The sequence below is a fragment of the Salmo salar genome, unplaced genomic scaffold, assembly GCF_965601325.2.
Source record: "Salmo salar unplaced genomic scaffold, fSalSal1 ptg000293l, whole genome shotgun sequence".
Taxonomy (NCBI): domain Eukaryota; kingdom Metazoa; phylum Chordata; class Actinopteri; order Salmoniformes; family Salmonidae; genus Salmo; species Salmo salar.
The window spans coordinates 26025-50121 of NW_027675346.1; the positions used below are offsets into that span (position 1 = coordinate 26025).

At 42.6% G+C, this 24097-nt stretch overlaps 58 non-coding genes across 58 annotated transcripts; all 58 read left to right on the top strand.

Annotated features, from left to right (window-relative positions):
- Positions 1 to 60: 60 nt before the first annotated feature.
- LOC145867517 (5S ribosomal RNA) lies at positions 61 to 179 on the top strand. Its single transcript, XR_014383510.1, has one exon. It is a non-coding gene; the product is annotated as a 5S ribosomal RNA (ribosomal RNA).
- Positions 180 to 318: 139 nt separating this feature from the next.
- On the top strand, positions 319 to 437 carry LOC145873413 (5S ribosomal RNA). The gene has a single exon (XR_014389048.1). It is a non-coding gene; the product is annotated as a 5S ribosomal RNA (ribosomal RNA).
- Positions 438 to 846: 409 nt separating this feature from the next.
- On the top strand, positions 847 to 965 carry LOC145873424 (5S ribosomal RNA). Its single transcript, XR_014389059.1, has one exon. It is a non-coding gene; the product is annotated as a 5S ribosomal RNA (ribosomal RNA).
- Positions 966 to 1104: 139 nt separating this feature from the next.
- Positions 1105 to 1223, top strand: LOC145873435 (5S ribosomal RNA). The gene has a single exon (XR_014389070.1). It is a non-coding gene; the product is annotated as a 5S ribosomal RNA (ribosomal RNA).
- A 409-nt stretch (positions 1224 to 1632) lies between these two features.
- LOC145873446 (5S ribosomal RNA) lies at positions 1633 to 1751 on the top strand. The gene has a single exon (XR_014389081.1). It is a non-coding gene; the product is annotated as a 5S ribosomal RNA (ribosomal RNA).
- A 139-nt stretch (positions 1752 to 1890) lies between these two features.
- Positions 1891 to 2009, top strand: LOC145873457 (5S ribosomal RNA). The gene has a single exon (XR_014389092.1). It is a non-coding gene; the product is annotated as a 5S ribosomal RNA (ribosomal RNA).
- Positions 2010 to 2418: 409 nt separating this feature from the next.
- LOC145873468 (5S ribosomal RNA) lies at positions 2419 to 2537 on the top strand. The gene has a single exon (XR_014389103.1). It is a non-coding gene; the product is annotated as a 5S ribosomal RNA (ribosomal RNA).
- A 139-nt stretch (positions 2538 to 2676) lies between these two features.
- LOC145873479 (5S ribosomal RNA) lies at positions 2677 to 2795 on the top strand. The gene has a single exon (XR_014389114.1). It is a non-coding gene; the product is annotated as a 5S ribosomal RNA (ribosomal RNA).
- A 409-nt stretch (positions 2796 to 3204) lies between these two features.
- Positions 3205 to 3323, top strand: LOC145873491 (5S ribosomal RNA). Its single transcript, XR_014389126.1, has one exon. It is a non-coding gene; the product is annotated as a 5S ribosomal RNA (ribosomal RNA).
- Positions 3324 to 3732: 409 nt separating this feature from the next.
- Positions 3733 to 3851, top strand: LOC145873502 (5S ribosomal RNA). Its single transcript, XR_014389137.1, has one exon. It is a non-coding gene; the product is annotated as a 5S ribosomal RNA (ribosomal RNA).
- Positions 3852 to 4260: 409 nt separating this feature from the next.
- On the top strand, positions 4261 to 4379 carry LOC145873513 (5S ribosomal RNA). The gene has a single exon (XR_014389148.1). It is a non-coding gene; the product is annotated as a 5S ribosomal RNA (ribosomal RNA).
- A 139-nt stretch (positions 4380 to 4518) lies between these two features.
- LOC145873524 (5S ribosomal RNA) lies at positions 4519 to 4637 on the top strand. Its single transcript, XR_014389159.1, has one exon. It is a non-coding gene; the product is annotated as a 5S ribosomal RNA (ribosomal RNA).
- A 409-nt stretch (positions 4638 to 5046) lies between these two features.
- LOC145873535 (5S ribosomal RNA) lies at positions 5047 to 5165 on the top strand. The gene has a single exon (XR_014389170.1). It is a non-coding gene; the product is annotated as a 5S ribosomal RNA (ribosomal RNA).
- A 409-nt stretch (positions 5166 to 5574) lies between these two features.
- On the top strand, positions 5575 to 5693 carry LOC145873546 (5S ribosomal RNA). Its single transcript, XR_014389181.1, has one exon. It is a non-coding gene; the product is annotated as a 5S ribosomal RNA (ribosomal RNA).
- A 409-nt stretch (positions 5694 to 6102) lies between these two features.
- On the top strand, positions 6103 to 6221 carry LOC145873557 (5S ribosomal RNA). The gene has a single exon (XR_014389192.1). It is a non-coding gene; the product is annotated as a 5S ribosomal RNA (ribosomal RNA).
- Positions 6222 to 6630: 409 nt separating this feature from the next.
- Positions 6631 to 6749, top strand: LOC145867518 (5S ribosomal RNA). Its single transcript, XR_014383511.1, has one exon. It is a non-coding gene; the product is annotated as a 5S ribosomal RNA (ribosomal RNA).
- Positions 6750 to 6888: 139 nt separating this feature from the next.
- Positions 6889 to 7007, top strand: LOC145873568 (5S ribosomal RNA). The gene has a single exon (XR_014389203.1). It is a non-coding gene; the product is annotated as a 5S ribosomal RNA (ribosomal RNA).
- Positions 7008 to 7416: 409 nt separating this feature from the next.
- LOC145873579 (5S ribosomal RNA) lies at positions 7417 to 7535 on the top strand. Its single transcript, XR_014389214.1, has one exon. It is a non-coding gene; the product is annotated as a 5S ribosomal RNA (ribosomal RNA).
- Positions 7536 to 7944: 409 nt separating this feature from the next.
- Positions 7945 to 8063, top strand: LOC145873590 (5S ribosomal RNA). The gene has a single exon (XR_014389225.1). It is a non-coding gene; the product is annotated as a 5S ribosomal RNA (ribosomal RNA).
- A 139-nt stretch (positions 8064 to 8202) lies between these two features.
- LOC145873602 (5S ribosomal RNA) lies at positions 8203 to 8321 on the top strand. The gene has a single exon (XR_014389237.1). It is a non-coding gene; the product is annotated as a 5S ribosomal RNA (ribosomal RNA).
- A 409-nt stretch (positions 8322 to 8730) lies between these two features.
- LOC145873613 (5S ribosomal RNA) lies at positions 8731 to 8849 on the top strand. The gene has a single exon (XR_014389248.1). It is a non-coding gene; the product is annotated as a 5S ribosomal RNA (ribosomal RNA).
- Positions 8850 to 9258: 409 nt separating this feature from the next.
- On the top strand, positions 9259 to 9377 carry LOC145873624 (5S ribosomal RNA). The gene has a single exon (XR_014389259.1). It is a non-coding gene; the product is annotated as a 5S ribosomal RNA (ribosomal RNA).
- A 409-nt stretch (positions 9378 to 9786) lies between these two features.
- On the top strand, positions 9787 to 9905 carry LOC145867520 (5S ribosomal RNA). The gene has a single exon (XR_014383513.1). It is a non-coding gene; the product is annotated as a 5S ribosomal RNA (ribosomal RNA).
- Positions 9906 to 10044: 139 nt separating this feature from the next.
- LOC145873635 (5S ribosomal RNA) lies at positions 10045 to 10163 on the top strand. The gene has a single exon (XR_014389270.1). It is a non-coding gene; the product is annotated as a 5S ribosomal RNA (ribosomal RNA).
- Positions 10164 to 10572: 409 nt separating this feature from the next.
- On the top strand, positions 10573 to 10691 carry LOC145873646 (5S ribosomal RNA). The gene has a single exon (XR_014389281.1). It is a non-coding gene; the product is annotated as a 5S ribosomal RNA (ribosomal RNA).
- Positions 10692 to 11100: 409 nt separating this feature from the next.
- Positions 11101 to 11219, top strand: LOC145867521 (5S ribosomal RNA). Its single transcript, XR_014383514.1, has one exon. It is a non-coding gene; the product is annotated as a 5S ribosomal RNA (ribosomal RNA).
- Positions 11220 to 11358: 139 nt separating this feature from the next.
- Positions 11359 to 11477, top strand: LOC145873657 (5S ribosomal RNA). Its single transcript, XR_014389292.1, has one exon. It is a non-coding gene; the product is annotated as a 5S ribosomal RNA (ribosomal RNA).
- Positions 11478 to 11886: 409 nt separating this feature from the next.
- On the top strand, positions 11887 to 12005 carry LOC145873668 (5S ribosomal RNA). The gene has a single exon (XR_014389303.1). It is a non-coding gene; the product is annotated as a 5S ribosomal RNA (ribosomal RNA).
- Positions 12006 to 12414: 409 nt separating this feature from the next.
- On the top strand, positions 12415 to 12533 carry LOC145873679 (5S ribosomal RNA). Its single transcript, XR_014389314.1, has one exon. It is a non-coding gene; the product is annotated as a 5S ribosomal RNA (ribosomal RNA).
- A 139-nt stretch (positions 12534 to 12672) lies between these two features.
- LOC145873690 (5S ribosomal RNA) lies at positions 12673 to 12791 on the top strand. The gene has a single exon (XR_014389325.1). It is a non-coding gene; the product is annotated as a 5S ribosomal RNA (ribosomal RNA).
- Positions 12792 to 13200: 409 nt separating this feature from the next.
- Positions 13201 to 13319, top strand: LOC145873701 (5S ribosomal RNA). Its single transcript, XR_014389336.1, has one exon. It is a non-coding gene; the product is annotated as a 5S ribosomal RNA (ribosomal RNA).
- A 139-nt stretch (positions 13320 to 13458) lies between these two features.
- Positions 13459 to 13577, top strand: LOC145873713 (5S ribosomal RNA). Its single transcript, XR_014389348.1, has one exon. It is a non-coding gene; the product is annotated as a 5S ribosomal RNA (ribosomal RNA).
- Positions 13578 to 13986: 409 nt separating this feature from the next.
- On the top strand, positions 13987 to 14105 carry LOC145867690 (5S ribosomal RNA). The gene has a single exon (XR_014383683.1). It is a non-coding gene; the product is annotated as a 5S ribosomal RNA (ribosomal RNA).
- Positions 14106 to 14244: 139 nt separating this feature from the next.
- Positions 14245 to 14363, top strand: LOC145873724 (5S ribosomal RNA). Its single transcript, XR_014389359.1, has one exon. It is a non-coding gene; the product is annotated as a 5S ribosomal RNA (ribosomal RNA).
- A 139-nt stretch (positions 14364 to 14502) lies between these two features.
- On the top strand, positions 14503 to 14621 carry LOC145873735 (5S ribosomal RNA). Its single transcript, XR_014389370.1, has one exon. It is a non-coding gene; the product is annotated as a 5S ribosomal RNA (ribosomal RNA).
- Positions 14622 to 15030: 409 nt separating this feature from the next.
- LOC145867691 (5S ribosomal RNA) lies at positions 15031 to 15149 on the top strand. The gene has a single exon (XR_014383684.1). It is a non-coding gene; the product is annotated as a 5S ribosomal RNA (ribosomal RNA).
- Positions 15150 to 15288: 139 nt separating this feature from the next.
- On the top strand, positions 15289 to 15407 carry LOC145873746 (5S ribosomal RNA). Its single transcript, XR_014389381.1, has one exon. It is a non-coding gene; the product is annotated as a 5S ribosomal RNA (ribosomal RNA).
- A 139-nt stretch (positions 15408 to 15546) lies between these two features.
- On the top strand, positions 15547 to 15665 carry LOC145873757 (5S ribosomal RNA). Its single transcript, XR_014389392.1, has one exon. It is a non-coding gene; the product is annotated as a 5S ribosomal RNA (ribosomal RNA).
- Positions 15666 to 16074: 409 nt separating this feature from the next.
- LOC145873768 (5S ribosomal RNA) lies at positions 16075 to 16193 on the top strand. Its single transcript, XR_014389403.1, has one exon. It is a non-coding gene; the product is annotated as a 5S ribosomal RNA (ribosomal RNA).
- A 139-nt stretch (positions 16194 to 16332) lies between these two features.
- LOC145873779 (5S ribosomal RNA) lies at positions 16333 to 16451 on the top strand. The gene has a single exon (XR_014389414.1). It is a non-coding gene; the product is annotated as a 5S ribosomal RNA (ribosomal RNA).
- Positions 16452 to 16860: 409 nt separating this feature from the next.
- On the top strand, positions 16861 to 16979 carry LOC145873790 (5S ribosomal RNA). The gene has a single exon (XR_014389425.1). It is a non-coding gene; the product is annotated as a 5S ribosomal RNA (ribosomal RNA).
- Positions 16980 to 17388: 409 nt separating this feature from the next.
- LOC145873801 (5S ribosomal RNA) lies at positions 17389 to 17507 on the top strand. The gene has a single exon (XR_014389436.1). It is a non-coding gene; the product is annotated as a 5S ribosomal RNA (ribosomal RNA).
- A 139-nt stretch (positions 17508 to 17646) lies between these two features.
- LOC145873812 (5S ribosomal RNA) lies at positions 17647 to 17765 on the top strand. Its single transcript, XR_014389447.1, has one exon. It is a non-coding gene; the product is annotated as a 5S ribosomal RNA (ribosomal RNA).
- Positions 17766 to 18174: 409 nt separating this feature from the next.
- On the top strand, positions 18175 to 18293 carry LOC145873825 (5S ribosomal RNA). Its single transcript, XR_014389460.1, has one exon. It is a non-coding gene; the product is annotated as a 5S ribosomal RNA (ribosomal RNA).
- Positions 18294 to 18702: 409 nt separating this feature from the next.
- LOC145867921 (5S ribosomal RNA) lies at positions 18703 to 18821 on the top strand. Its single transcript, XR_014383914.1, has one exon. It is a non-coding gene; the product is annotated as a 5S ribosomal RNA (ribosomal RNA).
- Positions 18822 to 18960: 139 nt separating this feature from the next.
- LOC145873836 (5S ribosomal RNA) lies at positions 18961 to 19079 on the top strand. Its single transcript, XR_014389471.1, has one exon. It is a non-coding gene; the product is annotated as a 5S ribosomal RNA (ribosomal RNA).
- A 409-nt stretch (positions 19080 to 19488) lies between these two features.
- Positions 19489 to 19607, top strand: LOC145867692 (5S ribosomal RNA). The gene has a single exon (XR_014383685.1). It is a non-coding gene; the product is annotated as a 5S ribosomal RNA (ribosomal RNA).
- Positions 19608 to 19746: 139 nt separating this feature from the next.
- On the top strand, positions 19747 to 19865 carry LOC145873847 (5S ribosomal RNA). Its single transcript, XR_014389482.1, has one exon. It is a non-coding gene; the product is annotated as a 5S ribosomal RNA (ribosomal RNA).
- A 139-nt stretch (positions 19866 to 20004) lies between these two features.
- LOC145873858 (5S ribosomal RNA) lies at positions 20005 to 20123 on the top strand. Its single transcript, XR_014389493.1, has one exon. It is a non-coding gene; the product is annotated as a 5S ribosomal RNA (ribosomal RNA).
- Positions 20124 to 20532: 409 nt separating this feature from the next.
- Positions 20533 to 20651, top strand: LOC145873869 (5S ribosomal RNA). Its single transcript, XR_014389504.1, has one exon. It is a non-coding gene; the product is annotated as a 5S ribosomal RNA (ribosomal RNA).
- A 139-nt stretch (positions 20652 to 20790) lies between these two features.
- Positions 20791 to 20909, top strand: LOC145873880 (5S ribosomal RNA). Its single transcript, XR_014389515.1, has one exon. It is a non-coding gene; the product is annotated as a 5S ribosomal RNA (ribosomal RNA).
- Positions 20910 to 21318: 409 nt separating this feature from the next.
- LOC145873891 (5S ribosomal RNA) lies at positions 21319 to 21437 on the top strand. The gene has a single exon (XR_014389526.1). It is a non-coding gene; the product is annotated as a 5S ribosomal RNA (ribosomal RNA).
- Positions 21438 to 21576: 139 nt separating this feature from the next.
- LOC145873902 (5S ribosomal RNA) lies at positions 21577 to 21695 on the top strand. The gene has a single exon (XR_014389537.1). It is a non-coding gene; the product is annotated as a 5S ribosomal RNA (ribosomal RNA).
- Positions 21696 to 22104: 409 nt separating this feature from the next.
- Positions 22105 to 22223, top strand: LOC145872321 (5S ribosomal RNA). The gene has a single exon (XR_014387953.1). It is a non-coding gene; the product is annotated as a 5S ribosomal RNA (ribosomal RNA).
- Positions 22224 to 22632: 409 nt separating this feature from the next.
- On the top strand, positions 22633 to 22751 carry LOC145867922 (5S ribosomal RNA). Its single transcript, XR_014383915.1, has one exon. It is a non-coding gene; the product is annotated as a 5S ribosomal RNA (ribosomal RNA).
- A 139-nt stretch (positions 22752 to 22890) lies between these two features.
- LOC145873913 (5S ribosomal RNA) lies at positions 22891 to 23009 on the top strand. The gene has a single exon (XR_014389548.1). It is a non-coding gene; the product is annotated as a 5S ribosomal RNA (ribosomal RNA).
- Positions 23010 to 23418: 409 nt separating this feature from the next.
- On the top strand, positions 23419 to 23537 carry LOC145873924 (5S ribosomal RNA). The gene has a single exon (XR_014389559.1). It is a non-coding gene; the product is annotated as a 5S ribosomal RNA (ribosomal RNA).
- Positions 23538 to 23946: 409 nt separating this feature from the next.
- On the top strand, positions 23947 to 24065 carry LOC145867522 (5S ribosomal RNA). Its single transcript, XR_014383515.1, has one exon. It is a non-coding gene; the product is annotated as a 5S ribosomal RNA (ribosomal RNA).
- Positions 24066 to 24097: the final 32 nt, after the last annotated feature.

Sequence of the window (24097 nt, forward strand, 5' to 3'; positions counted from 1 at the left end):
GCAATGTCTGTTTATCACACTCACTTTGACTATATATGTTGTAGCAAGAGATTGTTTCTCGCTTACGGCCATACCAGCCTGGGTACGCCCGATCTCGTCTGATCTCGGAAGCTAAGCAGGGTCGGGCCTGGTTAGTACTTGGATGGGAGATCGCCTGGGAATACCAGGTGCTGTAAGCATTTTGTCCACGAGGGTGTGCTCTTGCACTATTTCATCAGCAACACTGCCTTGTATTAAGCATTTAATGATGAATTGACTAAATGTCTGTTTTATCAGACTCACTTTGACTATATATGTTGTAGCAAGAGATTGTTTCTCGCTTACGGCCATACCAGCCTGGGTACGCCCGATCTCGTCTGATCTCGGAAGCTAAGCAGGGTCGGGCCTGGTTAGTACTTGGATGGGAGACCGCCTGGGAATACCAGGTGCTGTAAGCATTTTGTCCACGAGGGTATGCCCCTGCACTATTTCATCAGCAACACTGCCTTGTAGTAAGCATTTAATGATGAATTGACTAAATGCAGCTTCCTGCCTTTTTAATAGGATCAAATTTCCTTGTGTTTTCAATTAGCATCTGCCTTGTATTTATAAGACAAACAAGAATATTGTTGCTGAATGCAGCTTGTGTGTGCTTTGTGCTCCTTTGCCCTGTTCAAATGATGAAAGGAAATAAAGTTTGTATTTTATCCAACTACCTGTGCTAAAAAGTGATGGGAACAGCGTTTGTAATTTCTTCTACTTTTTCAGTGACACAAAGTTCAAGCTGCTTATCTAATTGGTGAAAATGCAATGTCTGTTTATCACACTCACTTTGACTATATATGTTGTAGCAAGAGACTGTTTCTCGCTTACGGCCATACCAGCCTGGGTACGCCCGATCTCGTCTGATCTCGGAAGCTAAGCAGGGTCGGGCCTGGTTAGTACTTGGATGGGAGACCGCCTGGGAATACCAGGTGCTGTAAGCATTTTGTCCACGAGGGTGTGCTCTTGCACTATTTCATCAGCAACACTGCCTTGTATTAAGCATTTAATGATGAATTGACTAAATGTCTGTTTTATCAGACTCACTTTGACTATATATGTTGTAGCAAGAGATTGTTTCTCGCTTACGGCCATACCAGCCTGGGTACGCCCGATCTCGTCTGATCTCGGAAGCTAAGCAGGGTCGGGCCTGGTTAGTACTTGGATGGGAGACCGCCTGGGAATACCAGGTGCTGTAAGCATTTTGTCCACGAGGGTGTGCCCCTGCACTATTTCATCAGCAACACTGCCTTGTAGTAAGCATTTAATGATGAATTGACTAAATGCAGCTTCCTGCCTTTTTAATAGGATCAAATTTCCTTGTGTTTTCAATTAGCATCTGCCTTGTATTTATAAGACAAACAAGAATATTGTTGCTGAATGCAGCTTGTGTGTGCTTTGTGCTCCTTTGCCCTGTTCAAATGATGAAAGGAAATAAAGTTTGTATTTTATCCAACTACCTGTGCTAAAAAGTGATGGGAACAGTGTTTGTAATTTCTTCTACTTTTTCAGTGACACAAAGTTCAAGCTGCTTATCTAATTGGTGAAAATGCAATGTCTGTTTATCACACTCACTTTGACTATATATGTTGTAGCAAGAGATTGTTTCTCGCTTACGGCCATACCAGCCTGGGTACGCCCGATCTCGTCTGATCTCGGAAGCTAAGCAGGGTCGGGCCTGGTTAGTACTTGGATGGGAGACCGCCTGGGAATACCAGGTGCTGTAAGCATTTTGTCCACGAGGGTGTGCTCTTGCACTATTTCATCAGCAACACTGCCTTGTATTAAGCATTTAATGATGAATTGACTAAATGTCTGTTTTATCAGACTCACTTTGACTATATATGTTGTAGCAAGAGATTGTTTCTCGCTTACGGCCATACCAGCCTGGGTACGCCCGATCTCGTCTGATCTCGGAAGCTAAGCAGGGTCGGGCCTGGTTAGTACTTGGATGGGAGACCGCCTGGGAATACCAGGTGCTGTAAGCATTTTGTCCACGAGGGTGTGCCCCTGCACTATTTCATCAGCAACACTGCCTTGTAGTAAGCATTTAATGATGAATTGACTAAATGCAGCTTCCTGCCTTTTTAATAGGATCAAATTTCCTTGTGTTTTCAATTAGCATCTGCCTTGTATTTATAAGACAAACAAGAATATTGTTGCTGAATGCAGCTTGTGTGTGCTTTGTGCTCCTTTGCCCTGTTCAAATGATGAAAGGAAATAAAGTTTGTATTTTATCCAACTACCTGTGCTAAAAAGTGATGGGAACAGTGTTTGTAATTTCTTCTACTTTTTCAGTGACACAAAGTTCAAGCTGCTTATCTAATTGGTGAAAATGCAATGTCTGTTTATCACACTCACTTTGACTATATATGTTGTAGCAAGAGATTGTTTCTCGCTTACGGCCATACCAGCCTGGGTACGCCCGATCTCGTCTGATCTCGGAAGCTAAGCAGGGTCGGGCCTGGTTAGTACTTGGATGGGAGACCGCCTGGGAATACCAGGTGCTGTAAGCATTTTGTCCACGAGGGTGTGCTCTTGCACTATTTCATCAGCAACACTGCCTTGTATTAAGCATTTAATGATGAATTGACTAAATGTCTGTTTTATCAGACTCACTTTGACTATATATGTTGTAGCAAGAGATTGTTTCTCGCTTACGGCCATACCAGCCTGGGTACGCCCGATCTCGTCTGATCTCGGAAGCTAAGCAGGGTCGGGCCTGGTTAGTACTTGGATGGGAGACCGCCTGGGAATACCAGGTGCTGTAAGCATTTTGTCCACGAGGGTGTGCCCCTGCACTATTTCATCAGCAACACTGCCTTGTAGTAAGCATTTAATGATGAATTGACTAAATGCAGCTTCCTGCCTTTTTAATAGGATCAAATTTCCTTGTGTTTTCAATTAGCATCTGCCTTGTATTTATAAGACAAACAAGAATATTGTTGCTGAATGCAGCTTGTGTGTGCTTTGTGCTCCTTTGCCCTGTTCAAATGATGAAAGGAAATAAAGTTTGTATTTTATCCAACTACCTGTGCTAAAAAGTGATGGGAACAGTGTTTGTAATTTCTTCTACTTTTTCAGTGACACAAAGTTCAAGCTGCTTATCTAATTGGTGAAAATGCAATGTCTGTTTATCACACTCACTTTGACTATATATGTTGTAGCAAGAGATTGTTTCTCGCTTACGGCCATACCAGCCTGGGTACGCCCGATCTCGTCTGATCTCGGAAGCTAAGCAGGGTCGGGCCTGGTTAGTACTTGGATGGGAGACCGCCTGGGAATACCAGGTGCTGTAAGCATTTTGTCCACGAGGGTGTGCCCCTGCACTATTTCATCAGCAACACTGCCTTGTAGTAAGCATTTAATGATGAATTGACTAAATGCAGCTTCCTGCCTTTTTAATAGGATCAAATTTCCTTGTGTTTTCAATTAGCATCTGCCTTGTATTTATAAGACAAACAAGAATATTGTTGCTGAATGCAGCTTGTGTGTGCTTTGTGCTCCTTTGCCCTGTTCAAATGATGAAAGGAAATAAAGTTTGTATTTTATCCAACTACCTGTGCTAAAAAGTGATGGGAACAGTGTTTGTAATTTCTTCTACTTTTTCAGTGACACAAAGTTCAAGCTGCTTATCTAATTGGTGAAAATGCAATGTCTGTTTATCACACTCACTTTGACTATATATGTTGTAGCAAGAGATTGTTTCTCGCTTACGGCCATACCAGCCTGGGTACGCCCGATCTCGTCTGATCTCGGAAGCTAAGCAGGGTCGGGCCTGGTTAGTACTTGGATGGGAGACCGCCTGGGAATACCAGGTGCTGTAAGCATTTTGTCCACGAGGGTGTGCCCCTGCACTATTTCATCAGCAACACTGCCTTGTAGTAAGCATTTAATGATGAATTGACTAAATGCAGCTTCCTGCCTTTTTAATAGGATCAAATTTCCTTGTGTTTTCAATTAGCATCTGCCTTGTATTTATAAGACAAACAAGAATATTGTTGCTGAATGCAGCTTGTGTGTGCTTTGTGCTCCTTTGCCCTGTTCAAATGATGAAAGGAAATAAAGTTTGTATTTTATCCAACTACCTGTGCTAAAAAGTGATGGGAACAGTGTTTGTAATTTCTTCTACTTTTTCAGTGACACAAAGTTCAAGCTGCTTATCTAATTGGTGAAAATGCAATGTCTGTTTATCACACTCACTTTGACTATATATGTTGTAGCAAGAGATTGTTTCTCGCTTACGGCCATACCAGCCTGGGTACGCCCGATCTCGTCTGATCTCGGAAGCTAAGCAGGGTCGGGCCTGGTTAGTACTTGGATGGGAGACCGCCTGGGAATACCAGGTGCTGTAAGCATTTTGTCCACGAGGGTGTGCTCTTGCACTATTTCATCAGCAACACTGCCTTGTATTAAGCATTTAATGATGAATTGACTAAATGTCTGTTTTATCAGACTCACTTTGACTATATATGTTGTAGCAAGAGATTGTTTCTCGCTTACGGCCATACCAGCCTGGGTACGCCCGATCTCGTCTGATCTCGGAAGCTAAGCAGGGTCGGGCCTGGTTAGTACTTGGATGGGAGACCGCCTGGGAATACCAGGTGCTGTAAGCATTTTGTCCACGAGGGTGTGCCCCTGCACTATTTCATCAGCAACACTGCCTTGTAGTAAGCATTTAATGATGAATTGACTAAATGCAGCTTCCTGCCTTTTTAATAGGATCAAATTTCCTTGTGTTTTCAATTAGCATCTGCCTTGTATTTATAAGACAAACAAGAATATTGTTGCTGAATGCAGCTTGTGTGTGCTTTGTGCTCCTTTGCCCTGTTCAAATGATGAAAGGAAATAAAGTTTGTATTTTATCCAACTACCTGTGCTAAAAAGTGATGGGAACAGTGTTTGTAATTTCTTCTACTTTTTCAGTGACACAAAGTTCAAGCTGCTTATCTAATTGGTGAAAATGCAATGTCTGTTTATCACACTCACTTTGACTATATATGTTGTAGCAAGAGATTGTTTCTCGCTTACGGCCATACCAGCCTGGGTACGCCCGATCTCGTCTGATCTCGGAAGCTAAGCAGGGTCGGGCCTGGTTAGTACTTGGATGGGAGACCGCCTGGGAATACCAGGTGCTGTAAGCATTTTGTCCACGAGGGTGTGCCCCTGCACTATTTCATCAGCAACACTGCCTTGTAGTAAGCATTTAATGATGAATTGACTAAATGCAGCTTCCTGCCTTTTTAATAGGATCAAATTTCCTTGTGTTTTCAATTAGCATCTGCCTTGTATTTATAAGACAAACAAGAATATTGTTGCTGAATGCAGCTTGTGTGTGCTTTGTGCTCCTTTGCCCTGTTCAAATGATGAAAGGAAATAAAGTTTGTATTTTATCCAACTACCTGTGCTAAAAAGTGATGGGAACAGTGTTTGTAATTTCTTCTACTTTTTCAGTGACACAAAGTTCAAGCTGCTTATCTAATTGGTGAAAATGCAATGTCTGTTTATCACACTCACTTTGACTATATATGTTGTAGCAAGAGATTGTTTCTCGCTTACGGCCATACCAGCCTGGGTACGCCCGATCTCGTCTGATCTCGGAAGCTAAGCAGGGTCGGGCCTGGTTAGTACTTGGATGGGAGACCGCCTGGGAATACCAGGTGCTGTAAGCATTTTGTCCACGAGGGTGTGCCCCTGCACTATTTCATCAGCAACACTGCCTTGTAGTAAGCATTTAATGATGAATTGACTAAATGCAGCTTCCTGCCTTTTTAATAGGATCAAATTTCCTTGTGTTTTCAATTAGCATCTGCCTTGTATTTATAAGACAAACAAGAATATTGTTGCTGAATGCAGCTTGTGTGTGCTTTGTGCTCCTTTGCCCTGTTCAAATGATGAAAGGAAATAAAGTTTGTATTTTATCCAACTACCTGTGCTAAAAAGTGATGGGAACAGTGTTTGTAATTTCTTCTACTTTTTCAGTGACACAAAGTTCAAGCTGCTTATCTAATTGGTGAAAATGCAATGTCTGTTTATCACACTCACTTTGACTATATATGTTGTAGCAAGAGATTGTTTCTCGCTTACGGCCATACCAGCCTGGGTACGCCCGATCTCGTCTGATCTCGGAAGCTAAGCAGGGTCGGGCCTGGTTAGTACTTGGATGGGAGACCGCCTGGGAATACCAGGTGCTGTAAGCATTTTGTCCACGAGGGTGTGCCCCTGCACTATTTCATCAGCAACACTGCCTTGTAGTAAGCATTTAATGATGAATTGACTAAATGCAGCTTCCTGCCTTTTTAATAGGATCAAATTTCCTTGTGTTTTCAATTAGCATCTGCCTTGTATTTATAAGACAAACAAGAATATTGTTGCTGAATGCAGCTTGTGTGTGCTTTGTGCTCCTTTGCCCTGTTCAAATGATGAAAGGAAATAAAGTTTGTATTTTATCCAACTACCTGTGCTAAAAAGTGATGGGAACAGTGTTTGTAATTTCTTCTACTTTTTCAGTGACACAAAGTTCAAGCTGCTTATCTAATTGGTGAAAATGCAATGTCTGTTTATCACACTCACTTTGACTATATATGTTGTAGCAAGAGATTGTTTCTCGCTTACGGCCATACCAGCCTGGGTACGCCCGATCTCGTCTGATCTCGGAAGCTAAGCAGGGTCGGGCCTGGTTAGTACTTGGATGGGAGATCGCCTGGGAATACCAGGTGCTGTAAGCATTTTGTCCACGAGGGTGTGCTCTTGCACTATTTCATCAGCAACACTGCCTTGTATTAAGCATTTAATGATGAATTGACTAAATGTCTGTTTTATCAGACTCACTTTGACTATATATGTTGTAGCAAGAGATTGTTTCTCGCTTACGGCCATACCAGCCTGGGTACGCCCGATCTCGTCTGATCTCGGAAGCTAAGCAGGGTCGGGCCTGGTTAGTACTTGGATGGGAGACCGCCTGGGAATACCAGGTGCTGTAAGCATTTTGTCCACGAGGGTGTGCCCCTGCACTATTTCATCAGCAACACTGCCTTGTAGTAAGCATTTAATGATGAATTGACTAAATGCAGCTTCCTGCCTTTTTAATAGGATCAAATTTCCTTGTGTTTTCAATTAGCATCTGCCTTGTATTTATAAGACAAACAAGAATATTGTTGCTGAATGCAGCTTGTGTGTGCTTTGTGCTCCTTTGCCCTGTTCAAATGATGAAAGGAAATAAAGTTTGTATTTTATCCAACTACCTGTGCTAAAAAGTGATGGGAACAGTGTTTGTAATTTCTTCTACTTTTTCAGTGACACAAAGTTCAAGCTGCTTATCTAATTGGTGAAAATGCAATGTCTGTTTATCACACTCACTTTGACTATATATGTTGTAGCAAGAGATTGTTTCTCGCTTACGGCCATACCAGCCTGGGTACGCCCGATCTCGTCTGATCTCGGAAGCTAAGCAGGGTCGGGCCTGGTTAGTACTTGGATGGGAGACCGCCTGGGAATACCAGGTGCTGTAAGCATTTTGTCCACGAGGGTGTGCCCCTGCACTATTTCATCAGCAACACTGCCTTGTAGTAAGCATTTAATGATGAATTGACTAAATGCAGCTTCCTGCCTTTTTAATAGGATCAAATTTCCTTGTGTTTTCAATTAGCATCTGCCTTGTATTTATAAGACAAACAAGAATATTGTTGCTGAATGCAGCTTGTGTGTGCTTTGTGCTCCTTTGCCCTGTTCAAATGATGAAAGGAAATAAAGTTTGTATTTTATCCAACTACCTGTGCTAAAAAGTGATGGGAACAGTGTTTGTAATTTCTTCTACTTTTTCAGTGACACAAAGTTCAAGCTGCTTATCTAATTGGTGAAAATGCAATGTCTGTTTATCACACTCACTTTGACTATATATGTTGTAGCAAGAGATTGTTTCTCGCTTACGGCCATACCAGCCTGGGTACGCCCGATCTCGTCTGATCTCGGAAGCTAAGCAGGGTCGGGCCTGGTTAGTACTTGGATGGGAGACCGCCTGGGAATACCAGGTGCTGTAAGCATTTTGTCCACGAGGGTGTGCTCTTGCACTATTTCATCAGCAACACTGCCTTGTATTAAGCATTTAATGATGAATTGACTAAATGTCTGTTTTATCAGACTCACTTTGACTATATATGTTGTAGCAAGAGATTGTTTCTCGCTTACGGCCATACCAGCCTGGGTACGCCCGATCTCGTCTGATCTCGGAAGCTAAGCAGGGTCGGGCCTGGTTAGTACTTGGATGGGAGACCGCCTGGGAATACCAGGTGCTGTAAGCATTTTGTCCACGAGGGTGTGCCCCTGCACTATTTCATCAGCAACACTGCCTTGTAGTAAGCATTTAATGATGAATTGACTAAATGCAGCTTCCTGCCTTTTTAATAGGATCAAATTTCCTTGTGTTTTCAATTAGCATCTGCCTTGTATTTATAAGACAAACAAGAATATTGTTGCTGAATGCAGCTTGTGTGTGCTTTGTGCTCCTTTGCCCTGTTCAAATGATGAAAGGAAATAAAGTTTGTATTTTATCCAACTACCTGTGCTAAAAAGTGATGGGAACAGTGTTTGTAATTTCTTCTACTTTTTCAGTGACACAAAGTTCAAGCTGCTTATCTAATTGGTGAAAATGCAATGTCTGTTTATCACACTCACTTTGACTATATATGTTGTAGCAAGAGATTGTTTCTCGCTTACGGCCATACCAGCCTGGGTACGCCCGATCTCGTCTGATCTCGGAAGCTAAGCAGGGTCGGGCCTGGTTAGTACTTGGATGGGAGACCGCCTGGGAATACCAGGTGCTGTAAGCATTTTGTCCACGAGGGTGTGCCCCTGCACTATTTCATCAGCAACACTGCCTTGTAGTAAGCATTTAATGATGAATTGACTAAATGCAGCTTCCTGCCTTTTTAATAGGATCAAATTTCCTTGTGTTTTCAATTAGCATCTGCCTTGTATTTATAAGACAAACAAGAATATTGTTGCTGAATGCAGCTTGTGTGTGCTTTGTGCTCCTTTGCCCTGTTCAAATGATGAAAGGAAATAAAGTTTGTATTTTATCCAACTACCTGTGCTAAAAAGTGATGGGAACAGTGTTTGTAATTTCTTCTACTTTTTCAGTGACACAAAGTTCAAGCTGCTTATCTAATTGGTGAAAATGCAATGTCTGTTTATCACACTCACTTTGACTATATATGTTGTAGCAAGAGATTGTTTCTCGCTTACGGCCATACCAGCCTGGGTACGCCCGATCTCGTCTGATCTCGGAAGCTAAGCAGGGTCGGGCCTGGTTAGTACTTGGATGGGAGACCGCCTGGGAATACCAGGTGCTGTAAGCATTTTGTCCACGAGGGTGTGCCCCTGCACTATTTCATCAGCAACACTGCCTTGTAGTAAGCATTTAATGATGAATTGACTAAATGCAGCTTCCTGCCTTTTTAATAGGATCAAATTTCCTTGTGTTTTCAATTAGCATCTGCCTTGTATTTATAAGACAAACAAGAATATTGTTGCTGAATGCAGCTTGTGTGTGCTTTGTGCTCCTTTGCCCTGTTCAAATGATGAAAGGAAATAAAGTTTGTATTTTATCCAACTACCTGTGCTAAAAAGTGATGGGAACAGTGTTTGTAATTTCTTCTACTTTTTCAGTGACACAAAGTTCAAGCTGCTTATCTAATTGGTGAAAATGCAATGTCTGTTTATCACACTCACTTTGACTATATATGTTGTAGCAAGAGATTGTTTCTCGCTTACGGCCATACCAGCCTGGGTACGCCCGATCTCGTCTGATCTCGGAAGCTAAGCAGGGTCGGGCCTGGTTAGTACTTGGATGGGAGATCGCCTGGGAATACCAGGTGCTGTAAGCATTTTGTCCACGAGGGTGTGCTCTTGCACTATTTCATCAGCAACACTGCCTTGTATTAAGCATTTAATGATGAATTGACTAAATGTCTGTTTTATCAGACTCACTTTGACTATATATGTTGTAGCAAGAGATTGTTTCTCGCTTACGGCCATACCAGCCTGGGTACGCCCGATCTCGTCTGATCTCGGAAGCTAAGCAGGGTCGGGCCTGGTTAGTACTTGGATGGGAGACCGCCTGGGAATACCAGGTGCTGTAAGCATTTTGTCCACGAGGGTGTGCCCCTGCACTATTTCATCAGCAACACTGCCTTGTAGTAAGCATTTAATGATGAATTGACTAAATGCAGCTTCCTGCCTTTTTAATAGGATCAAATTTCCTTGTGTTTTCAATTAGCATCTGCCTTGTATTTATAAGACAAACAAGAATATTGTTGCTGAATGCAGCTTGTGTGTGCTTTGTGCTCCTTTGCCCTGTTCAAATGATGAAAGGAAATAAAGTTTGTATTTTATCCAACTACCTGTGCTAAAAAGTGATGGGAACAGTGTTTGTAATTTCTTCTACTTTTTCAGTGACACAAAGTTCAAGCTGCTTATCTAATTGGTGAAAATGCAATGTCTGTTTATCACACTCACTTTGACTATATATGTTGTAGCAAGAGATTGTTTCTCGCTTACGGCCATACCAGCCTGGGTACGCCCGATCTCGTCTGATCTCGGAAGCTAAGCAGGGTCGGGCCTGGTTAGTACTTGGATGGGAGACCGCCTGGGAATACCAGGTGCTGTAAGCATTTTGTCCACGAGGGTGTGCCCCTGCACTATTTCATCAGCAACACTGCCTTGTAGTAAGCATTTAATGATGAATTGACTAAATGCAGCTTCCTGCCTTTTTAATAGGATCAAATTTCCTTGTGTTTTCAATTAGCATCTGCCTTGTATTTATAAGACAAACAAGAATATTGTTGCTGAATGCAGCTTGTGTGTGCTTTGTGCTCCTTTGCCCTGTTCAAATGATGAAAGGAAATAAAGTTTGTATTTTATCCAACTACCTGTGCTAAAAAGTGATGGGAACAGTGTTTGTAATTTCTTCTACTTTTTCAGTGACACAAAGTTCAAGCTGCTTATCTAATTGGTGAAAATGCAATGTCTGTTTATCACACTCACTTTGACTATATATGTTGTAGCAAGAGATTGTTTCTCGCTTACGGCCATACCAGCCTGGGTACGCCCGATCTCGTCTGATCTCGGAAGCTAAGCAGGGTCGGGCCTGGTTAGTACTTGGATGGGAGATCGCCTGGGAATACCAGGTGCTGTAAGCATTTTGTCCACGAGGGTGTGCTCTTGCACTATTTCATCAGCAACACTGCCTTGTATTAAGCATTTAATGATGAATTGACTAAATGTCTGTTTTATCAGACTCACTTTGACTATATATGTTGTAGCAAGAGATTGTTTCTCGCTTACGGCCATACCAGCCTGGGTACGCCCGATCTCGTCTGATCTCGGAAGCTAAGCAGGGTCGGGCCTGGTTAGTACTTGGATGGGAGACCGCCTGGGAATACCAGGTGCTGTAAGCATTTTGTCCACGAGGGTGTGCCCCTGCACTATTTCATCAGCAACACTGCCTTGTAGTAAGCATTTAATGATGAATTGACTAAATGCAGCTTCCTGCCTTTTTAATAGGATCAAATTTCCTTGTGTTTTCAATTAGCATCTGCCTTGTATTTATAAGACAAACAAGAATATTGTTGCTGAATGCAGCTTGTGTGTGCTTTGTGCTCCTTTGCCCTGTTCAAATGATGAAAGGAAATAAAGTTTGTATTTTATCCAACTACCTGTGGTAAAAAGTGATGGGAACAGTGTTTGTAATTTCTTCTACTTTTTCAGTGACACAAAGTTCAAGCTGCTTATCTAATTGGTGAAAATGCAATGTCTGTTTATCACACTCACTTTGACTATATATGTTGTAGCAAGAGATTGTTTCTCGCTTACGGCCATACCAGCCTGGGTACGCCCGATCTCGTCTGATCTCGGAAGCTAAGCAGGGTCGGGCCTGGTTAGTACTTGGATGGGAGACCGCCTGGGAATACCAGGTGCTGTAAGCATTTTGTCCACGAGGGTGTGCCCCTGCACTATTTCATCAGCAACACTGCCTTGTAGTAAGCATTTAATGATGAATTGACTAAATGCAGCTTCCTGCCTTTTTAATAGGATCAAATTTCCTTGTGTTTTCAATTAGCATCTGCCTTGTATTTATAAGACAAACAAGAATATTGTTGCTGAATGCAGCTTGTGTGTGCTTTGTGCTCCTTTGCCCTGTTCAAATGATGAAAGGAAATAAAGTTTGTATTTTATCCAACTACCTGTGCTAAAAAGTGATGGGAACAGTGTTTGTAATTTCTTCTACTTTTTCAGTGACACAAAGTTCAAGCTGCTTATCTAATTGGTGAAAATGCAATGTCTGTTTATCACACTCACTTTGACTATATATGTTGTAGCAAGAGATTTTTTCTCGCTTACGGCCATACCAGCCTGGGTACGCCCGATCTCGTCTGATCTCGGAAGCTAAGCAGGGTCGGGCCTGGTTAGTACTTGGATGGGAGACCGCCTGGGAATACCAGGTGCTGTAAGCATTTTGTCCACGAGGGTGTGCTCTTGCACTATTTCATCAGCAACACTGCCTTGTATTAAGCATTTAATGATGAATTGACTAAATGTCTGTTTTATCAGACTCACTTTGACTATATATGTTGTAGCAAGAGATTGTTTCTCGCTTACGGCCATACCAGCCTGGGTACGCCCGATCTCGTCTGATCTCGGAAGCTAAGCAGGGTCGGGCCTGGTTAGTACTTGGATGGGAGACCGCCTGGGAATACCAGGTGCTGTAAGCATTTTGTCCACGAGGGTGTGCCCCTGCACTATTTCATCAGCAACACTGCCTTGTAGTAAGCATTTAATGATGAATTGACTAAATGCAGCTTCCTGCCTTTTTAATAGGATCAAATTTCCTTGTGTTTTCAATTAGCATCTGCCTTGTATTTATAAGACAAACAAGAATATTGTTGCTGAATGCAGCTTGTGTGTGCTTTGTGCTCCTTTGCCCTGTTCAAATGATGAAAGGAAATAAAGTTTGTATTTTATCCAACTACCTGTGCTAAAAAGTGATGGGAACAGTGTTTGTAATTTCTTCTACTTTTTCAGTGACACAAAGTTCAAGCTGCTTATCTAATTGGTGAAAATGCAATGTCTGTTTATCACACTCACTTTGACTATATATGTTGTAGCAAGAGATTGTTTCTCGCTTACGGCCATACCAGCCTGGGTACGCCCGATCTCGTCTGATCTCGGAAGCTAAGCAGGGTCGGGCCTGGTTAGTACTTGGATGGGAGACCGCCTGGGAATACCAGGTGCTGTAAGCATTTTGTCCACGAGGGTGTGCTCTTGCACTATTTCATCAGCAACACTGCCTTGTATTAAGCATTTAATGATGAATTGACTAAATGTCTGTTTTATCAGACTCACTTTGACTATATATGTTGTAGCAAGAGATTGTTTCTCGCTTACGGCCATACCAGCCTGGGTACGCCCGATCTCGTCTGATCTCGGAAGCTAAGCAGGGTCGGGCCTGGTTAGTACTTGGATGGGAGACCGCCTGGGAATACCAGGTGCTGTAAGCATTTTGTCCACGAGGGTGTGCCCCTGCACTATTTCATCAGCAACACTGCCTTGTAGTAAGCATTTAATGATGAATTGACTAAATGCAGCTTCCTGCCTTTTTAATAGGATCAAATTTCCTTGTGTTTTCAATTAGCATCTGCCTTGTATTTATAAGACAAACAAGAATATTGTTGCTGAATGCAGCTTGTGTGTGCTTTGTGCTCCTTTGCCCTGTTCAAATGATGAAAGGAAATAAAGTTTGTATTTTATCCAACTACCTGTGCTAAAAAGTGATGGGAACAGTGTTTGTAATTTCTTCTACTTTTTCAGTGACACAAAGTTCAAGCTGCTTATCTAATTGGTGAAAATGCAATGTCTGTTTATCACACTCACTTTGACTATATATGTTGTAGCAAGAGATTGTTTCTCGCTTACGGCCATACCAGCCTGGGTACTCCCGATCTCGTCTGATCTCGGAAGCTAAGCAGGGTCGGGCCTGGTTAGTACTTGGATGGGAGATCGCCTGGGAATACCAGGTGCTGTAAGCATTTTGTCCACGAGGGTGTGCTCTTGCACTATTTCATCAGCAACACTGCCTTGTATTAAGCATTTAATGATGAATTGACTAAATGTCTGTTTTATCAGACTCACTTTGACTATATATGTTGTAGCAAGAGATTGTTTCTCGCTTACGGCCATACCAGCCTGGGTACGCCCGATCTCGTCTGATCTCGGAAGCTAAGCAGGGTCGGGCCTGGTTAGTACTTGGATGGGAGACCGCCTGGGAATACCAGGTGCTGTAAGCATTTTGTCCACGAGGGTGTGCTCTTGCACTATTTCATCAGCAACACTGCCTTGTATTAAGCATTTAATGATGAATTGACTAAATGTCTGTTTTATCAGTCTCACTTTGACTATATATGTTGTAGCAAGAGATTGTTTCTCGCTTACGGCCATACCAGCCTGGGTACGCCCGATCTCGTCTGATCTCGGAAGCTAAGCAGGGTCGGGCCTGGTTAGTACTTGGATGGGAGACCGCCTGGGAATACCAGGTGCTGTAAGCATTTTGTCCACGAGGGTGTGCCCCTGCACTATTTCATCAGCAACACTGCCTTGTAGTAAGCATTTAATGATGAATTGACTAAATGCAGCTTCCTGCCTTTTTAATAGGATCAAATTTCCTTGTGTTTTCAATTAGCATCTGCCTTGTATTTATAAGACAAACAAGAATATTGTTGCTGAATGCAGCTTGTGTGTGCTTTGTGCTCCTTTGCCCTGTTCAAATGATGAAAGGAAATAAAGTTTGTATTTTATCCAACTACCTGTGCTAAAAAGTGATGGGAACAGTGTTTGTAATTTCTTCTACTTTTTCAGTGACACAAAGTTCAAGCTGCTTATCTAATTGGTGAAAATGCAATGTCTGTTTATCACACTCACTTTGACTATATATGTTGTAGCAAGAGATTGTTTCTCGCTTACGGCCATACCAGCCTGGGTACTCCCGATCTCGTCTGATCTCGGAAGCTAAGCAGGGTCGGGCCTGGTTAGTACTTGGATGGGAGATCGCCTGGGAATACCAGGTGCTGTAAGCATTTTGTCCACGAGGGTGTGCTCTTGCACTATTTCATCAGCAACACTGCCTTGTATTAAGCATTTAATGATGAATTGACTAAATGTCTGTTTTATCAGACTCACTTTGACTATATATGTTGTAGCAAGAGATTGTTTCTCGCTTACGGCCATACCAGCCTGGGTACGCCCGATCTCGTCTGATCTCGGAAGCTAAGCAGGGTCGGGCCTGGTTAGTACTTGGATGGGAGACCGCCTGGGAATACCAGGTGCTGTAAGCATTTTGTCCACGAGGGTGTGCTCTTGCACTATTTCATCAGCAACACTGCCTTGTATTAAGCATTTAATGATGAATTGACTAAATGTCTGTTTTATCAGTCTCACTTTGACTATATATGTTGTAGCAAGAGATTGTTTCTCGCTTACGGCCATACCAGCCTGGGTACGCCCGATCTCGTCTGATCTCGGAAGCTAAGCAGGGTCGGGCCTGGTTAGTACTTGGATGGGAGACCGCCTGGGAATACCAGGTGCTGTAAGCATTTTGTCCACGAGGGTGTGCCCCTGCACTATTTCATCAGCAACACTGCCTTGTAGTAAGCATTTAATGATGAATTGACTAAATGCAGCTTCCTGCCTTTTTAATAGGATCAAATTTCCTTGTGTTTTCAATTAGCATCTGCCTTGTATTTATAAGACAAACAAGAATATTGTTGCTGAATGCAGCTTGTGTGTGCTTTGTGCTCCTTTGCCCTGTTCAAATGATGAAAGGAAATAAAGTTTGTATTTTATCCAACTACCTGTGCTAAAAAGTGATGGGAACAGTGTTTGTAATTTCTTCTACTTTTTCAGTGACACAAAGTTCAAGCTGCTTATCTAATTGGTGAAAATGCAATGTCTGTTTATCACACTCACTTTGACTATATATGTTGTAGCAAGAGATTGTTTCTCGCTTACGGCCATACCAGCCTGGGTACGCCCGATCTCGTCTGATCTCGGAAGCTAAGCAGGGTCGGGCCTGGTTAGTACTTGGATGGGAGACCGCCTGGGAATACCAGGTGCTGTAAGCATTTTGTCCACGAGGGTGTGCTCTTGCACTATTTCATCAGCAACACTGCCTTGTATTAAGCATTTAATGATGAATTGACTAAATGTCTGTTTTATCAGACTCACTTTGACTATATATGTTGTAGCAAGAGATTGTTTCTCGCTTACGGCCATACCAGCCTGGGTACGCCCGATCTCGTCTGATCTCGGAAGCTAAGCAGGGTCGGGCCTGGTTAGTACTTGGATGGGAGACCGCCTGGGAATACCAGGTGCTGTAAGCATTTTGTCCACGAGGGTGTGCCCCTGCACTATTTCATCAGCAACACTGCCTTGTAGTAAGCATTTAATGATGAATTGACTAAATGCAGCTTCCTGCCTTTTTAATAGGATCAAATTTCCTTGTGTTTTCAATTAGCATCTGCCTTGTATTTATAAGACAAACAAGAATATTGTTGCTGAATGCAGCTTGTGTGTGCTTTGTGCTCCTTTGCCCTGTTCAAATGATGAAAGGAAATAAAGTTTGTATTTTATCCAACTACCTGTGCTAAAAAGTGATGGGAACAGTGTTTGTAATTTCTTCTACTTTTTCAGTGACACAAAGTTCAAGCTGCTTATCTAATTGGTGAAAATGCAATGTCTGTTTATCACACTCACTTTGACTATATATGTTGTAGCAAGAGATTGTTTCTCGCTTACGGCCATACCAGCCTGGGTACGCCCGATCTCGTCTGATCTCGGAAGCTAAGCAGGGTCGGGCCTGGTTAGTACTTGGATGGGAGACCGCCTGGGAATACCAGGTGCTGTAAGCATTTTGTCCACGAGGGTGTGCCCCTGCACTATTTCATCAGCAACACTGCCTTGTAGTAAGCATTTAATGATGAATTGACTAAATGCAGCTTCCTGCCTTTTTAATAGGATCAAATTTCCTTGTGTTTTCAATTAGCATCTGCCTTGTATTTATAAGACAAACAAGAATATTGTTGCTGAATGCAGCTTGTGTGTGCTTTGTGCTCCTTTGCCCTGTTCAAATGATGAAAGGAAATAAAGTTTGTATTTTATCCAACTACCTGTGCTAAAAAGTGATGGGAACAGTGTTTGTAATTTCTTCTACTTTTTCAGTGACACAAAGTTCAAGCTGCTTATCTAATTGGTGAAAATGCAATGTCTGTTTATCACACTCACTTTGACTATATATGTTGTAGCAAGAGATTGTTTCTCGCTTACGGCCATACCAGCCTGGGTACGCCCGATCTCGTCTGATCTCGGAAGCTAAGCAGGGTCGGGCCTGGTTAGTACTTGGATGGGAGACCGCCTGGGAATACCAGGTGCTGTAAGCATTTTGTCCACGAGGGTGTGCTCTTGCACTATTTCATCAGCAACACTGCCTTGTATTAAGCATTTAATGATGAATTGACTAAATGTCTGTTTTATCAGACTCACTTTGACTATATATGTTGTAGCAAGAGATTGTTTCTCGCTTACGGCCATACCAGCCTGGGTACGCCCGATCTCGTCTGATCTCGGAAGCTAAGCAGGGTCGGGCCTGGTTAGTACTTGGATGGGAGACCGCCTGGGAATACCAGGTGCTGTAAGCATTTTGTCCACGAGGGTGTGCCCCTGCACTATTTCATCAGCAACACTGCCTTGTAGTAAGCATTTAATGATGAATTGACTAAATGCAGCTTCCTGCCTTTTTAATAGGATCAAATTTCCTTGTGTTTTCAATTAGCATCTGCCTTGTATTTATAAGACAAACAAGAATATTGTTGCTGAATGCAGCTTGTGTGTGCTTTGTGCTCCTTTGCCCTGTTCAAATGATGAAAGGAAATAAAGTTTGTATTTTATCCAACTACCTGTGCTAAAAAGTGATGGGAACAGTGTTTGTAATTTCTTCTACTTTTTCAGTGACACAAAGTTCAAGCTGCTTATCTAATTGGTGAAAATGCAATGTCTGTTTATCACACTCACTTTGACTATATATGTTGTAGCAAGAGATTGTTTCTCGCTTACGGCCATACCAGCCTGGGTACGCCCGATCTCGTCTGATCTCGGAAGCTAAGCAGGGTCGGGCCTGGTTAGTACTTGGATGGGAGACCGCCTGGGAATACCAGGTGCTGTAAGCATTTTGTCCACGAGGGTGTGCCCCTGCACTATTTCATCAGCAACACTGCCTTGTAGTAAGCATTTAATGATGAATTGACTAAATGCAGCTTCCTGCCTTTTTAATAGGATCAAATTTCCTTGTGTTTTCAATTAGCATCTGCCTTGTATTTATAAGACAAACAAGAATATTGTTGCTGAATGCAGCTTGTGTGTGCTTTGTGCTCCTTTGCCCTGTTCAAATGATGAAAGGAAATAAAGTTTGTATTTTATCCAACTACCTGTGCTAAAAAGTGATGGGAACAGTGTTTGTAATTTCTTCTACTTTTTCAGTGACACAAAGTTCAAGCTGCTTATCTAATTGGTGAAAATGCAATGTCTGTTTATCACACTCACTTTGACTATATATGTTGTAGCAAGAGATTGTTTCTCGCTTACGGCCATACCAGCCTGGGTACTCCCGATCTCATCTGATCTCGGAAGCTAAGCAGGGTCGGGCCTGGTTAGTACTTGGTTGGGAGATCGCCTGGGAATACCAGGTGCTGTAAGCATTTTGTCCACGAGGGTGTGCTCTTGCACTATTTCATCAGCAACACTGCCTTGTATTAAGCATTTAATGATGAATTGACTAAATGTCTGTTTTATCAGACTCACTTTGACTATATATGTTGTAGCAAGAGATTGTTTCTCGCTTACGGCCATACCAGCCTGGGTACGCCCGATCTCGTCTGATCTCGGAAGCTAAGCAGGGTCGGGCCTGGTTAGTACTTGGATGGGAGACCGCCTGGGAATACCAGGTGCTGTAAGCATTTTGTCCACGAGGGTGTGCCCCTGCACTATTTCATCAGCAACACTGCCTTGTAGTAAGCATTTAATGATGAATTGACTAAATGCAGCTTCCTGCCTTTTTAATAGGATCAAATTTCCTTGTGTTTTCAATTAGCATCTGCCTTGTATTTATAAGACAAACAAGAATATTGTTGCTGAATGCAGCTTGTGTGTGCTTTGTGCTCCTTTGCCCTGTTCAAATGATGAAAGGAAATAAAGTTTGTATTTTATCCAACTACCTGTGCTAAAAAGTGATGGGAACAGTGTTTGTAATTTCTTCTACTTTTTCAGTGACACAAAGTTCAAGCTGCTTATCTAATTGGTGAAAATGCAATGTCTGTTTATCACACTCACTTTGACTATATATGTTGTAGCAAGAGATTGTTTCTCGCTTACGGCCATACCAGCCTGGGTACTCCCGATCTCGTCTGATCTCGGAAGCTAAGCAGGGTCGGGCCTGGTTAGTACTTGGATGGGAGATCGCCTGGGAATACCAGGTGCTGTAAGCATTTTGTCCACGAGGGTGTGCTCTTGCACTATTTCATCAGCAACACTGCCTTGTATTAAGCATTTAATGATGAATTGACTAAATGTCTGTTTTATCAGACTCACTTTGACTATATATGTTGTAGCAAGAGATTGTTTCTCGCTTACGGCCATACCAGCCTGGGTACGCCCGATCTCGTCTGATCTCGGAAGCTAAGCAGGGTCGGGCCTGGTTAGTACTTGGATGGGAGACCGCCTGGGAATACCAGGTGCTGTAAGCATTTTGTCCACGAGGGTGTGCTCTTGCACTATTTCATCAGCAACACTGCCTTGTATTAAGCATTTAATGATGAATTGACTAAATGTCTGTTTTATCAGACTCACTTTGACTATATATGTTGTAGCAAGAGATTGTTTCTCGCTTACGGCCATACCAGCCTGGGTACGCCCGATCTCGTCTGATCTCGGAAGCTAAGCAGGGTCGGGCCTGGTTAGTACTTGGATGGGAGACCGCCTGGGAATACCAGGTGCTGTAAGCATTTTGTCCACGAGGGTGTGCCCCTGCACTATTTCATCAGCAACACTGCCTTGTAGTAAGCATTTAATGATGAATTGACTAAATGCAGCTTCCTGCCTTTTTAATAGGATCAAATTTCCTTGTGTTTTCAATTAGCATCTGCCTTGTATTTATAAGACAAACAAGAATATTGTTGCTGAATGCAGCTTGTGTGTGCTTTGTGCTCCTTTGCCCTGTTCAAATGATGAAAGGAAATAAAGTTTGTATTTTATCCAACTACCTGTGCTAAAAAGTGATGGGAACAGTGTTTGTAATTTCTTCTACTTTTTCAGTGACACAAAGTTCAAGCTGCTTATCTAATTGGTGAAAATGCAATGTCTGTTTATCACACTCACTTTGACTATATATGTTGTAGCAAGAGATTGTTTCTCGCTTACGGCCATACCAGCCTGGGTACGCCCGATCTCGTCTGATCTCGGAAGCTAAGCAGGGTCGGGCCTGGTTAGTACTTGGATGGGAGACCGCCTGGGAATACCAGGTGCTGTAAGCATTTTGTCCACGAGGGTGTGCTCTTGCACTATTTCATCAGCAACACTGCCTTGTATTAAGCATTTAATGATGAATTGACTAAATGTCTGTTTTATCAGACTCACTTTGACTATATATGTTGTAGCAAGAGATTGTTTCTCGCTTACGGCCATACCAGCCTGGGTACGCCCGATCTCGTCTGATCTCGGAAGCTAAGCAGGGTCGGGCCTGGTTAGTACTTGGATGGGAGACCGCCTGGGAATACCAGGTGCTGTAAGCATTTTGTCCACGAGGGTGTGCCCCTGCACTATTTCATCAGCAACACTGCCTTGTAGTAAGCATTTAATGATGAATTGACTAAATGCAGCTTCCTGCCTTTTTAATAGGATCAAATTTCCTTGTGTTTTCAATTAGCATCTGCCTTGTATTTATAAGACAAACAAGAATATTGTTGCTGAATGCAGCTTGTGTGTGCTTTGTGCTCCTTTGCCCTGTTCAAATGATGAAAGGAAATAAAGTTTGTATTTTATCCAACTACCTGTGGTAAAAAGTGATGGGAACAGTGTTTGTAATTTCTTCTACTTTTTCAGTGACACAAAGTTCAAGCTGCTTATCTAATTGGTGAAAATGCAATGTCTGTTTATCACACTCACTTTGACTATATATGTTGTAGCAAGAGATTGTTTCTCGCTTACGGCCATACCAGCCTGGGTACGCCCGATCTCGTCTGATCTCGGAAGCTAAGCAGGGTCGGGCCTGGTTAGTACTTGGATGGGAGACCGCCTGGGAATACCAGGTGCTGTAAGCATTTTGTCCACGAGGGTGTGCTCTTGCACTATTTCATCAGCAACACTGCCTTGTATTAAGCATTTAATGATGAATTGACTAAATGTCTGTTTTATCAGACTCACTTTGACTATATATGTTGTAGCAAGAGATTGTTTCTCGCTTACGGCCATACCAGCCTGGGTACGCCCGATCTCGTCTGATCTCGGAAGCTAAGCAGGGTCGGGCCTGGTTAGTACTTGGATGGGAGACCGCCTGGGAATACCAGGTGCTGTAAGCATTTTGTCCACGAGGGTGTGCCCCTGCACTATTTCATCAGCAACACTGCCTTGTAGTAAGCATTTAATGATGAATTGACTAAATGCAGCTTCCTGCCTTTTTAATAGGATCAAATTTCCTTGTGTTTTCAATTAGCATCTGCCTTGTATTTATAAGACAAACAAGAATATTGTTGCTGAATGCAGCTTGTGTGTGCTTTGTGCTCCTTTGCCCTGTTCAAATGATGAAAGGAAATAAAGTTTGTATTTTATCCAACTACCTGTGCTAAAAAGTGATGGGAACAGTGTTTGTAATTTCTTCTACTTTTTCAGTGACACAAAGTTCAAGCTGCTTATCTAATTGGTGAAAATGCAATGTCTGTTTATCACACTCACTTTGACTATATATGTTGTAGCAAGAGATTGTTTCTCGCTTACGGCCATACCAGCCTGGGTACGCCCGATCTCGTCTGATCTCGGAAGCTAAGCAGGGTCGGGCCTGGTTAGTACTTGGATGGGAGACCGCCTGGGAATACCAGGTGCTGTAAGCTTTTTGTCCACGAGGGTGTGCCCCTGCACTATTTCATCAGCAACACTGCCTTGTAGTAAGCATTTAATGATGAATTGACTAAATGCAGCTTCCTGCCTTTTTAATAGGATCAAATTTCCTTGTGTTTTCAATTAGCATCTGCCTTGTATTTATAAGACAAACAAGAATATTGTTGCTGAATGCAGCTTGTGTGTGCTTTGTGCTCCTTTGCCCTGTTCAAATGATGAAAGGAAATAAAGTTTGTATTTTATCCAACTACCTGTGCTAAAAAGTGATGGGAACAGTGTTTGTAATTTCTTCTACTTTTTCAGTGACACAAAGTTCAAGCTGCTTATCTAATTGGTGAAAATGCAATGTCTGTTTATCACACTCACTTTGACTATATATGTTGTAGCAAGAGATTGTTTCTCGCTTACGGCCATACCAGCCTGGGTACTCCCGATCTCATCTGATCTCGGAAGCTAAGCAGGGTCGGGCCTGGTTAGTACTTGGTTGGGAGATCGCCTGGGAATACCAGGTGCTGTAAGCATTTTGTCCACGAGGGTGTGCTCTTGCACTATTTCATCAGCAACACTGCCTTGTATTAAGCATTTAATGATGAATTGACTAAATGTCTGTTTTATCAGACTCACTTTGACTATATATGTTGTAGCAAGAGATTGTTTCTCGCTTACGGCCATACCAGCCTGGGTACGCCCGATCTCGTCTGATCTCGGAAGCTAAGCAGGGTCGGGCCTGGTTAGTACTTGGATGGGAGACCGCCTGGGAATACCAGGTGCTGTAAGCATTTTGTCCACGAGGGTGTGCCCCTGCACTATTTCATCAGCAACACTGCCTTGTAGTAAGCATTTAATGATGAATTGACTAAATGCAGCTTCCTGCCTTTTTAATAGGATCAAATTTCCTTGTGTTTTCAATTAGCATCTGCCTTGTATTTATAAGACAAACAAGAATATTGTTGCTGAATGCAGCTTGTGTGTGCTTTGTGCTCCTTTGCCCTGTTCAAATGATGAAAGGAAATAAAGTTTGTATTTTATCCAACTACCTGTGCTAAAAAGTGATGGGAACAGTGTTTGTAATTTCTTCTACTTTTTCAGTGACACAAAGTTCAAGCTGCTTATCTAATTGGTGAAAATGCAATGTCTGTTTATCACACTCACTTTGACTATATATGTTGTAGCAAGAGATTGTTTCTCGCTTACGGCCATACCAGCCTGGGTACGCCCGATCTCGTCTGATCTCGGAAGCTAAGCAGGGTCGGGCCTGGTTAGTACTTGGATGGGAGACCGCCTGGGAATACCAGGTGCTGTAAGCATTTTGTCCACGAGGGTGTGCCCCTGCACTATTTCATCAGCAACACTGCCTTGTAGTAAGCATTTAATGATGAATTGACTAAATGCAGCTTCCTGCCTTTTTAATAGGATCAAATTTCCTTGTGTTTTCAATTAGCATCTGCCTTGTATTTATAAGACAAACAAGAATATTGTTGCTGAATGCAGCTTGTGTGTGCTTTGTGCTCCTTTGCCCTGTTCAAATGATGAAAGGAAATAAAGTTTGTATTTTATCCAACTACCTGTGCTAAAAAGTGATGGGAACAGTGTTTGTAATTTCTTCTACTTTTTCAGTGACACAAAGTTCAAGCTGCTTATCTAATTGGTGAAAATGCAATGTCTGTTTATCACACTCACTTTGACTATATATGTTGTAGCAAGAGATTGTTTCTCGCTTACGGCCATACCAGCCTGGGTACGCCCGATCTCGTCTGATCTCGGAAGCTAAGCAGGGTCGGGCCTGGTTAGTACTTGGATGGGAGATCGCCTGGGAATACCAGGTGCTGTAAGCATTTTGTCCACGAGGGTGTGCTCTTGCACTATT